Source organism: Rhinolophus hipposideros, assembly GCF_964194185.1.
Source record: "Rhinolophus hipposideros genome assembly, chromosome: 6".
Lineage (NCBI taxonomy): Eukaryota > Metazoa > Chordata > Mammalia > Chiroptera > Rhinolophidae > Rhinolophus > Rhinolophus hipposideros.
The window spans coordinates 77189667-77201989 of NC_138052.1; the positions used below are offsets into that span (position 1 = coordinate 77189667).

General features: G+C 36.6%; 1 pseudogene across 1 annotated transcript in view; it reads left to right on the forward strand.

The window, feature by feature from the left end:
- Positions 1-10634, forward strand: part of LOC308498570 (developmental pluripotency-associated protein 2-like) — a 133202-nt pseudogene extending 122568 nt beyond the window's left edge. Inside the window, exons 5-7 of the transcript XR_013995430.1 lie at positions 4316-4432; positions 6751-8407; positions 9548-10634. The product of XR_013995430.1 is annotated as a developmental pluripotency-associated protein 2-like (transcript). The remainder of the gene's footprint in view (positions 1-4315; positions 4433-6750; positions 8408-9547) is intronic.
- Positions 10635-12323: the final 1689 nt, after the last annotated feature.

Genomic DNA, 12323 nt, shown 5'->3' on the forward strand with positions numbered 1-12323 from the left:
CCAGGATTTTTTCTTTTTTAAGGCAGAATAATATTCCATTGTGTAAAGAGTACACAACTTTTCAGATGTGGGAAAATAAAGAGGATGATAACCCCGAGGTGAGGGGGAAAAATGACAGAGAAGGGAAATGGGTGAAATTAAGAGGCAATGAAATGGGAGGGAGAGCAAAAATGAATGAAATGGGAGATGGATGAAAAAAGTATAGATTTTAAGTAATCACAGCATAATTGGATTTATGCAGGTTTCAAAAGAAAACAAATGCATAAAATATGGTATAGAAATTTAAATAGTGGCATAGAACATGCACTTAAAAATATGTCAGGGTAAAGGAGAAAAAAATAAAAATAGAAAAATACTAGTTATGGAGAGCAAATAATGGAAGAGCAACAATATAGCTATTACTGGTCTTTGAGAAAGATCAGAGAAGAATGCTACAAAAGCAGATAACTTTTTAATAATTTATGGAGAAATTAGTGGAAACTTTCTTCTCTCCCCCAATAATTATTATAAACTTCAAAACATCCTCATTTCAAGATGGAGCTTAAATTCATTTTTAAGGCAGAATAAATATACTAAATGACTTGAACTGAATACCAAAATCTGACAGTAAAAACACAAAATGAAATGTCAAGGATATATACTAAGAAAATACATATATATTCCAATAAAAATATTAGCAGATTTACTACAATAATAAAATAACATATCATTCCAGCAATAGTTACTTTGCTTGTTCCAGACCAATTTTTCCAATCAAGAACAATTTGAAAATCTAGAAGAAAACCTGAAATGCTTGAAGTCAAGGGAAACCTTGAGGGGCCAGAATTGTGCAAGGAAAGGTGACCCAAGGGATAAGCGCAGTATTTGACACTGCTTTTCTTCTCGAGGAATTCGCTTTGTGAGACGAGCAACTGAGAGATGGAGAATGTGGACAGGCTTTGAGCAGCCTTATGGGGCTCATAGGAAAAATAGGCGGTACAAAGTTGTTAAGTAGGATGATGTGATAAAGATGTCAGGCTTTCAGTAGGGACTCCTGAGGGGTTGTGCACTGAGAATAAGGGAAAAACAGAAACAGACCAGTCCTCAAGACTGAAGTTAATGTCCAAGTCCCTTCAATCACATAAATTAGGTTTATGTGTTCCTACCCCTACTGTACTAGGTTTTCAGAAACAAATGGAAATCTTGGTTGAAGGAAAGTAATATCCATAGCTTCAATTTATTTGTATGACTTTTTCATAAATATGATGTGGCATTCAATAAAAAGAATCAGACATGCAAAAAAAGAAAAAAAAGGAAAAAGAAAAAGAAAAAGGAAAACAAAAGAAAAATGGTCTTATTCTGGTCCCCATTCACTGGTCGCCATGAAGCTGGGCCACCCAAATCCTTTGAGAGTGATTTGCAAGGAATAACTGAGTGACAGCATCCATCAGTCACACCGTTAGAGCCACTAAGGTGTCACATCAAGGCCACAATTTCCCCAGGCTGTTCCCAGCATTAACTGAGAATGGCAGATGTATCAGAACTTGGACATTTCTGTTTAATGCACAGGATAATTTTGCCCCAATTTTTTTTCAAAGTCAAGAACTAATGGATGAACAAAATTTTTCTAGGTACAAAAGGGAAATATTGTATTATCATCCAGTTAGTCATCTTATAGTAAGCACTTCTTCACACAATGTTTTTGTGACAAAAACCTGGACCTCCCAATTTCCTGAAAGAATATGCGACCATATTCTTTTATTTTTATAATGTTTTTCCTGCAAACTTTACTTGATACTGCTTATAGGGACAAACACTAAAGGTAGGCATGTATATGAAGGTGATTGGAAGGAAACTGAAGATGTAGAAATCAAAAAATATATATTCAATTGACCATTCTAAATAGGGTTTCTAAATATGAATATATATATATATATATATTGTAATTAGGGAGCAAAAGTGGCTATCATCTCTCCAACAAAATTGTGAGGTGTCAGCAATTCAAAAGTATTGAATTTTGATGATACAAGTACAAGGAGAAGAGTTTGAAGTGAGCATAACCTAGAACCTATTAGAGATGCATTTGAAATCTGAAATATCTATAATCCAATTAATAAGCATTAACTGCATTGAAACCATCTTGTTAAAACCAAGATAACATAGAATAAAACTTTGGATGTTATGATTAATTTTATTACAATTTTCAGTAAAGTTAACACTATCTCTTTATTCTTACTTCTGTAAACTATTCATGAAATAACTTAAAATATAAAAACAAAAGGTCCTTTGGAGCTAAGTGGTGAATGTTGATGGCTATTTTTACTGGTATAATTGAAGGGTTAATGCATCTATCTGCATTTAACTAATTACCCTACTCTCAGTCACAGCATTTCTTCCAAGGACCCGCTCCATCAAAATTATGTTCCATTTCCAAGCAGGCTGAAATATCTCTCATTAAGTTTGGATAAAATGTAGTGTGGAATATTCACATTCTGATAATTCTCAGTGAATTTGTTCTATTTCTGATCTTAACTACAGAATATCAGATATCCTACTGACACATTCCAGCCAAATTTAGAAATCTTGCTGGTCCCCATGAATAGGTGACAGATGACATAGTCAAGGATGACAGGAAATTTCCTTGGTATTCATGGTGCATCCAGGAATGTATTTATAAGGCCTGACATTTCAATTTATATGGGAGAGAAATATCTCCATTTTTCTGTGCATATCCAAAACTTGAATACTGAATAACTCTTTTAATTCATCTTTGAATGAATCTTTGAACACACACACACACACACACACACACACACACACACACACACACACACACTGTGGTGATTGGAACATCATAGCTCAGTATATTTAATAAAGAGCTTCTGTTTCTGTCTTTCCAGCAGTGGTGAACTACCTTGTTCAGACCCGTTTTCCAGCTAAGAACAATTAGAAAATTTAGGGGAAAATTTGAAAAAGAAAACAATGTCTGAAATCTAGCCCAGACTTGAGAGGCAAAGATCTTGGAGCATGGTGAATCCCAGTGTGTGAGTGAGACACAATTTACCAAAATTAACACAGGTCTTATATCTAGATAGAAATTGAATTGGTAACTAAACATTTTCCCATACACAAAAAAATTCAGGCCTAGATTACTTCGCTGATAAATTTTATAAAACTTTTGAAGTATAAAATAATATCCAAATTATAACTCCTTTACAATATAGAATAGGAGAGGCATTCTTTACTCATTTTATGAGAACAGCATAAACTTGTGATCAAACCTATAAAGGACATTTCTAGGAAAGCAAAATATAGATTAATATCCCTCATGAATATTGACACAAAAATCCTAAACAAAATACAGAGGGTGCCAAAAAAAAAAATGTGCACGCATTTTAAGAAAGGAAAAAACTGTGTTAAAATTACACTGATGTTAACCACTTTGAGCACCTCTTGTAATGCAGAAGTCAAACATGACTCGTATTCATTTCTTGTTATCGGTATATATTGAGTATTATAACTTTAATACAATTTTTTCCTTTCTTAAAATGTGTATATATATATATATATATATATATATATATATATATATATATATTTTGGCACCCTCTGTATAAGCACATCAAGTACAGTAATATATAAAAAATGACTAATGTAATATGACCAAGTAAATAGGGACTTTCCTAAAATTAAAGTTTTGTTTTACATTCAAACATCAATGATTGAATTCCAGTTTCCACTTGGGAATGCAGGAAGCCAAAAAGAATGTTGTTTCCATCCTTATAAAAACAAAACCAAAAATCTGGACAACCTGATAGGCTGTGATTTTTCTTGAATCTATCTGAGAGCTGAGATTTGGAGAACTAACAAGACCCAAATCTAAGGAGAGGCAGAAGCCTGCAGGCAGACATGGGGGGCAAATCCCTGATAACCCTGAGCAGGTGCAGCTAGACACCAGCAAGAATTCAGCTAGAATAGTTTACCTGGAGAACTGGTGTGCGATGACAGGAGCCTCTAAGGACTAAAGCTATAACAGGATTGTATAAGTGGTCCTCAGCAACAATCACGAGAAAACATCCTCTCATGGTGCAGTCTGGGGGAGAACAATAGTTGCTGCAAAAGTGCCATAAAATCCCACTGATAATCTTCTCCCCTATGCCAAAAATGACTCTGTCAATGGGCAATTTCTTAGCCTCCTCTGGTCTCTTGAAAGTGGAATGTGGTAAACAGGAGATATTTTTATCTTTCTCTAGTTTGTCTGAAATTTGTGGCTGTGTCCCTGTGCTGATAATGATTGCATGACATTAACTTGTTAATCCCATGATTCTTCTTACAGGAAACTTCCCGAAGAAAGTCTTACCTCCGCCAAGACGAATATTGCACCAGGAGGAAACACCAGCACTGGTTAATTCAGACTAGTTAGTATAAATCGAGGGAAATCTGCTCTCCTATGGTATTTGCCAATTATTATTTATAATTTCTGTGTTCTTTCAACAAGTATTTATTTAGTGCTACTTATGTGGGGGATTACATAGTGGAGGTTCATGAAACATATATTTATTGGGGGACAGAATTTATCAAATAATGAAAAGAATAAGTTCAACATGCCTGAAATTAGTGTTAAAGGGGAGACCATTCTTTGACAGCTTATTACAAAAGACTCTGATCGGGACTGGGATGTCACAGAGGGTTTCCCTGAGAAACAGTGTCAGCTGAGATGAAAAGAATAAACAGAGGATAGATGGGGAGCAGGACTGGTTGTGAAGTGTCCTTTATAGCAGATGCCCAAGGCCGGTACAGATGCATGTGCAATAACCCTGTGGCAGGAGGGCCTCAAGATCAAAACACTGGAAGAAGGCAGGTGACTAGAACCTAGAGGGCAAAAGTCGAGGAGGCTGTGATAAGCCAAGAAGGGAGAGAACCTGCCCTGTAGAAACCCGGCTGTTCTGTGAAAGAACTTGGTCATTGTCCCAAAGATAAATGAAAAGGTACCGGAGGGTTTTAAGTTAGGAAAAAAGCTGGGCACAGCTTTGCATGTCGACTAGCTCTTTCTAGCGGCCATGATGGGAACAGCGGTGAGCTGAACCAATGAAGAGGACAGAACTGTTAGGAGACTCCTGCAGTTAACCCAGGCTTGACATCATGGAGCCTTGCAGCATGTGTCCCGTGGTTGTGGCTATTGTTCTTGTCCATTGGCTTGTTTGTTTGATTGAATCTCACAGATCCAGGTGATTCACCTTTTTTTTCTATTTCAAGAGAAAGAAATACGCAAAGAAATAAAGGTAATGTAAAACAGGAGTGTGAGTTTGGCTGTGAGTAGCTAGTTACCCAATATTTCCAGTTATGATAATCCCCAAGAATGGTAATTTTAATAAAACATTGCTTTTTCTTAAGGGTACTTGTAAGCATGCATTTTATTACCAGAGCAAAGATATTTGACCCTATAAGACTGAAATAGAATCATGAGATACACCTAGTAAGTTCTTCAGAACTGCCTTTTCCACACTAAAAAGTGGTCCATGCTGTGATATAGTAGCTTAGGCAGTGGCATTACAATTAAATTGTTGACCTTTGTTCCTATGTTCATGGGGGAAAGCCACAATTCTCAACCCTTCAATCTCTTCTGTGAGCATAATACAATATTATTGAGAACTTCAGACTCATTTTTAGAATGGCCTAGCAAATACATAAATCAAAGGAATAGCTGCATAACTGTTAAAAGTTTGTGATTTGTTGCTGTTTTTTTCCTTTTAGAAGTTTGATGTAATTTGAATTACTTGAAAAGAACTTCATGCCATGGATGCCGTGTTTTTTTCATAGGGGATGGAGGATTTGGAAAACAGATCACTGATTTGGCAAAATACTTAATTTCGTATTAACATTTTAACAGACAGGCCATGGCCTATTCCATTGGGAGTTAAGAGTGTGAGTGACCACGCAGAGTTCCTTGCCGATGTCCCCATTAGGGTGAATGTTGGCTTCTCCTTTTCTTTCTCCGTAGTACAAAAGATACAGTGACAATTGCTGCACACGGAGAAATGGTGTGGCCATTTTGGATTACTCATATGTGAGTGTGTGTGTGTGTGTGTGTGTGTGTGTGTGTGTGTGCGCGTGCATAAGAGAGAGAGAGAGAGAGAGAGAGAAAGAGAGAGAGAGAGAGAGAGAGAGAGAGAAGTATTCATTTTGGTGGGTAATGATGGAAAGTTGCTTCACATTTTCACACGATGGGCTATTTCCTCCTTTCCATTTTTTAAATTACTCTCTTCCTTTTACTGAAGATGAGTTAAACAAGTTTTGCTGAATTAACCTTTTTATGCTAAACTTTTATTACACTATTTTAAAAATATCACTGTACACATGAGGAAACGAAGACTGACTAGGTCTCTCTAGGTGCAGAGACATGAGTCCCATCAGGTACAGAACCATGGGGCAGTGCAGCAGCAGTGGCCACTCAGGCAGCAAATGGCCTCATATGAAAACAAGCCAGATGCAAAAAGCAAAATATTATAAGAGTAGTTCCTTCTACCATTGTGGGATGAGAGTAATTATGTTAACAAATATTTACTGAAATACATTTTGTTTTCACTGATAGTGCCAAATAAAAATATCCACTGAGAGCATCATTTGAGTAGGTTTAATAAAGTGAAAGTACGAAAAGTGGGTTGAAATTATGTTTAGTTTGCACAAGAAGTATTCTTTTGCTTATTTATATTAAAGCATTCCTTCTAAGAGCTAATTTGCTAGTTGGATTAAAAGATTACTATCTTTCAGGGCGGCTGGATGGCTCAGTTAGTCAGAGATGAGCTCTGAACAACAGGATTGCTGGTTGAATTCCCATATGGACCAGTGAGCTGCGCCCTCCACAACTAGATTGAAGACAACGAGCTGCCGCTGAGCTTCCAGAGGGGCAGCCAAATGGCTCAGTTGGTTAGAGCACAAGCTCTCAACAACCAAGTTTCTGGTTCAATTCCCGCATGGGATGGTGGGCTGTGCCCCCTGCAATTAAAGACTGAAAATGGCAACTGGACTTAGAACTGAGCTGTGCTCTCCACAACTAGATTGAAGGACAACGACTTGAAGTTGATGGGCCCTGGAGAAACACACTGTTCCCCAATAAAAACAAACAAAAAACACACACAAAAAGCCAAAACACACAGACACACAAAGACCACTATCTTTCAACAGATCCTTCAGCTCTTTCAATAGAGCAGCCTTCAGATGGTCTGTGAAAGCACCCTAGTAATAAGAAGATTTTACATTAGAAGACCTCCTTAACATTTGGGTGGAAGGGCACATGTGTTTCCCTGTGATGAGGGCTGTAAGCTCTAGAAATCTCAAGCCTCAGCCCAGATAACAGGCACTGTGTGGACTGAGCACTCGGGAAACACCACCGTACATGGGAAAATGATAGAGCCTATTAGTTATCTTTATTTTTAAAGACTCATTTGCTAGATCTGAATTTTTAGAAAAAAATTATCCATCCTCAATCTCTTTTTTTTTTAATTTTTCTCTAAGGAAAGAACCTTGGAATTGTAGGGAAAAAAATAAGCAAACAAACAAAAGACCCTCTGCTAAGATATTAGGAGACATTTTCTGAAGACTGATTGTCAGACTTTTATTGGCACCCACCTGAGAGATGAAACTGGCTTTTCTTACCATCCTCCAGAAAGAAATCTTCCAGTTTTGTCTACAGTTTAGAGAATGTAGCCAAGTTAACACAATTTAAATGAAAACTATTCCACTTTTTTCTTTTTTAATCCTTAGATATTGTGCTAAAAATTTTATGGCATTATAGATGCTTTTTTCTCTCCTATTACATTTCTTTTAAAATATCTCTCAATCTACTTTAATTTTTAAAAATCTGTCCTGAAATATGTATGTTTAACAAAATGTCTTGATTTTAAGAACAATAAATACCAGAATAATTTTATGTTGTGTGTTCAAAAGTACTCTGCGGCAAAAATCAATTCTCTCAAATACAGCTCCTGCTAAGAATGAATTCAAAAATAGCAGCACTCTTGTTCATTTCAAGGAGCTTGGTAATTAGATCTTGTCTAAATGTCTTACTTTCATTGTTTCTTCAAAAGCTCTGGTCCAGATGCCACCCTGGTCTGCGGAATCAAAATCTTTGATGTTAGGGTTTTTATTTCAAAACACCTACAGGTGATTTTGCTGGGCTCTCCTGATTAAGAACTACTTTAGAAACTTAAATTCAGTTTTTGGTATCCTTTGAGGGGGGAATGTTGTTTTATATGCCAACCAGCTAGTTTACCTAATGACACTTTGTAAAGTCATTAACAACCTTATATGTAAAAGTCACTTGTTTTTACTCATTTTGCAGTGACCACATGGAGCTGCTCATGTGACAAACGGCTTGAATATGTGTCAACACCAGCAATCCAATCTTCTGTCCTTGTGATTTTTGATGGTGGGTCAATTTACTTGTTTTTGTTTAGTTTGGTTTCTCTCTACAGCATGTGATTCAAAATGGTATCTAACTGTTTCTCAGTTTCGGCAGTTCAGAGGGCTGGCTACCTATCTATTTGAGGTGTCCACTAAGACTTCTGAAAGTTAATTAGACATAAGCCATGAAGCCAATTTTAAGTCATTTCACATCAAGCATATTCTCAAATTTTAAGATACTCTGTCCACAGAGGGAGAAGCCCTAAAATTGGCTGTCTCAAGGTGTTCTGATTGCACTTTAGGTATAACCACACATGTAGATTTTAAATCAGATCATCCTAAATATGCCTTCCAAGTTTTGTGAACATTTATCCAACCATTTTTGTGGAATGCTATAGTAGACAAACAATTCAAAAACTTTATTTCTGTAAACTAGACAATAGAGTTATTAATGACCAGGGCAATGAAAGGATAAAAGAGTGTTTGAGAAAGACTATCTTAGAGGTAACAGGCAAGATCATTGGTATTTGGAACAGACAGTAATCAGAGAACATAGAACAATAATTTAGGTGTGATTTCAAGCAAACAAACAGATTAGGGAAGGTGAAAATGTGAATCCTAGGTGGCTGAGCCCAGTTAGAGGCTGGGAAGGAACGTATTCTGGAGGACAGAATACATGATAGCAGGACAGTAAAAGTAATATTATGATTATTAGAAGGTAGGATTCTTTTAGCTTCCCACGATTTATATTAATGGACAATATATACTGGTTCCTACAGGCACTGGCTGGAGAATTTGAAAATTTCTAAGCCTCTTTCAGTTTATTATTATTATTATTATTACTATTTTATTATTACACTAAAGCGTAGAAACCTGGATGGCAGGGTGGAGCAGATCTTTTAACATGCAAAGTTAGACTTGTAGCTGAGGAGAGGCTTAGGAACTAACTTTTCCAGTAAAATAAAGTGTGAAGGATGGTATTTGAATAAAGCCAAAGGATGAAGTTTCCAGAAATAGATAAGGGAAAGTCTTTAGGAAGCAATGAAACAGGACTATGGGGTGAGGGAGATGAAAGATATTTTATGATATGATATTTTATCTAACATTCTCTTTATAACTATTTTTATTGGGCATTGCAAAACACACCCAACTCTCTAATTTTCAGGAGACCACACATTCTGGAGTCTATGTCTGTGGAAATCCAGTAAAAAGAAGACTTTCCCTATCTCTGGCAACATGGTACAGAAGAGGGACACTGTTATTGGATGGTGAGATAATCCCTTTACTGAACTAAATAAAATAAAGAATGTGTGGAGGTTAAAAGGAGTAAACTGTGGGTATCCTTAACCATGTTGGCTTTGCTGTCCTGAGTCTTCCTGGAAATGGCAAACTCAAATTCTGATAGCAGCGAAAAGGATTTCTTTGAGGATGAATTAGATGAAGAAAATGTGATTCTCACATTGGTTCCAGTTAATGAGGAACCTAATGAAGAACACCAAATGGAACCAAGCATTTCTTCAACCTCAGAAGCCAACCTGAAGACTCCTAGGACAAATGGTAAAGTTTATCTCACTTAAAGGAATGAACAGTTCAAAGCTTACCCCAAACCAATCTTTTCATTGGCAACCAGTTTGCTTCTAATTAATAAAGTGATTGGGACAGTTTGCAGAACTGGTGCCAACAATTTAATCTGCGTACTGATGGCAAGAAAATAAAGGTTTATCTGAGGCTCAAGTAACAAGCTTACTGTGAAGAAAAACAAGTGAGTGAAGAGTATGGAGACAGTGTAAAGAATATTCCTGAAACACCACAGGAGGCCACATTGCAGTGAAATTCAAAGAAAAGCAAGATGGTGGCCAAGGAAGCAAGGAGTCAGAAAAGCTGTAAAATGAATGAAAGAAAGGAAATGACCAATAGAGAGGACATGCCCTTACTGCCAACATAACTTCCTGAGCTGACCAATAACTTAAGCTCAGGAAGTTATGTTGGCAGTAAGGGTAAGAAATGCTGCAAGTGCTGTTCAACCTAAGGCTGTGAATTCATGTTCCATTTCTACTTCTGCTGAGAACTTTCTGCTACAAACCTCTGGTGTCAGGTGGTGTGTGGTCCATGGCAGACCTCTCTTGGCAGAACCAAAGTGTTGGATTCACCTGCAGTTCTATGCAGGTCAGCCCTGGGTGCCTCTCTTTCTGTCACTGGCCTGCACTTTCCCATACCCAGACCTACCATGTTTCCCCAAAAATAAGACCTAGCTGGACAGTCAGCTCTAATGTGTCTTTTGGAGCAAAAATTAATATAAGACCTAGTATTATATTATAATTATATTATATTATGTGATGTGATATGATATGACATGACATGACTATATTTATATATTATATTATATTATATTATATTAATTATATTATATTAAAGACCTGGTCTTATATTATGGTAAAATAAGACTGGGTCTTATATTAATTTTTCCTCCAAAAGACGCATTAGAGCTGATTGTCCGGCTAGGTCTTATTTTCGAGGAAACACAGTAGAAGATAATGTAATATGTTGTGCCTTGAATATGTTAAGAGGAATAAGAGGATGATGGGGAAGGACAAGCAATCTGGTTTGAACACACCCACATCATTCCTTTTGGATGGGCCATGTCTTAATTAAGAATACATGGTGGACAGCTCACAGCTAATTTGACTTGCATGCCAACAACTTGCATGCCAATGGTTGCTCTGTCCTGACCATCCTCAGTGTTGCCTGATGCATTGAGTACAGATGTGAATGTCTAGATTCTGCACTTGAGGTTTGCCAAAAAGTGACTGCCACAGCTGCCTCAGGTATTTAGCTATATAGAATATAATTTGGTTTTGTTTTAATTAATAGATTTTTTAAAGCAGTTTTACACTTTCAGAAAAAAAATGAGCAGAAACTAGAGTTCCCAAATACTGCTCCCTGCACTCCCTTATTTTCCCTGCTATCACATACATAATGACATATCCACCATTATAATGTCATACAAAATAGTTTCACTGCCCTAAAAATTGTGTGCTCCACCCATTCAACACTCCCTCCATCCAACCTCTGACCACTGATACTTTTTCTATATCCATAGCTTTGCCTTTTCCAGAATGTCATTCAGTTGGTGTCACACTGTTGTCTTTCAGATTGACTTCTTTCTCAGCAATATAAATTTAGGATTCCTTAATGTCTTTTCATGGCTTGATAGCCCACTTCTTTTTAGCACTGCATACTCCATTGTCTGGATAATTTATTATGTATAAACCATAATTTGTTTATACAATCACATGTTGAAGGCCATCTTGGTTGTTTCCAAGTCTTGGTAATTATGAATAAAAATGCGATAAACAAACACAAAAAAATTGTGTGGCTTATTGCTGGGAAGGATCTTTAAAAACAGGAGCTATCCCCTCCCACAGAAGCTCTTTCTCTCTAAACTCTTTTCTCTACTGCTAGTTATAATAGAAGATCGCACTGTAAATTGTATAATGACTTTTTGTCTTAACAATAACATTTATTTAAAAATCTCAATATGTAGACCTCTGTCACTTTAACCAAACCCTGCCTGTGCATTGCAATCCCTTCGGTAGCTTTTAAAATATATGATGCTTAGCCTTACTAAAAGATTCTGATTTAGTTGATTTGTAACTAATTTAGTTACCTCTTGTAGAGATTTAGATTTGGAAAAGATCAAGTCAGGAGAACATGCACAGAGTGTGAAACTATAGTGAGAAATGCTCAAAGCAGAGAATATTTGAAAATATTCAAAGTGAGGGGTGGAAAGAGCTTCTTTTTAATTCAGACACACTAAAATTAAAAAAGAAAGAAAAAATATCCAGAAGAGGTCAGCTTATGATGTAACCTCTGGATGAAGGGTGATGAAAAGGGCATTGTGTCAGATGCTGCTAGGGGTTAACTCAAGGACAAATCCCCTG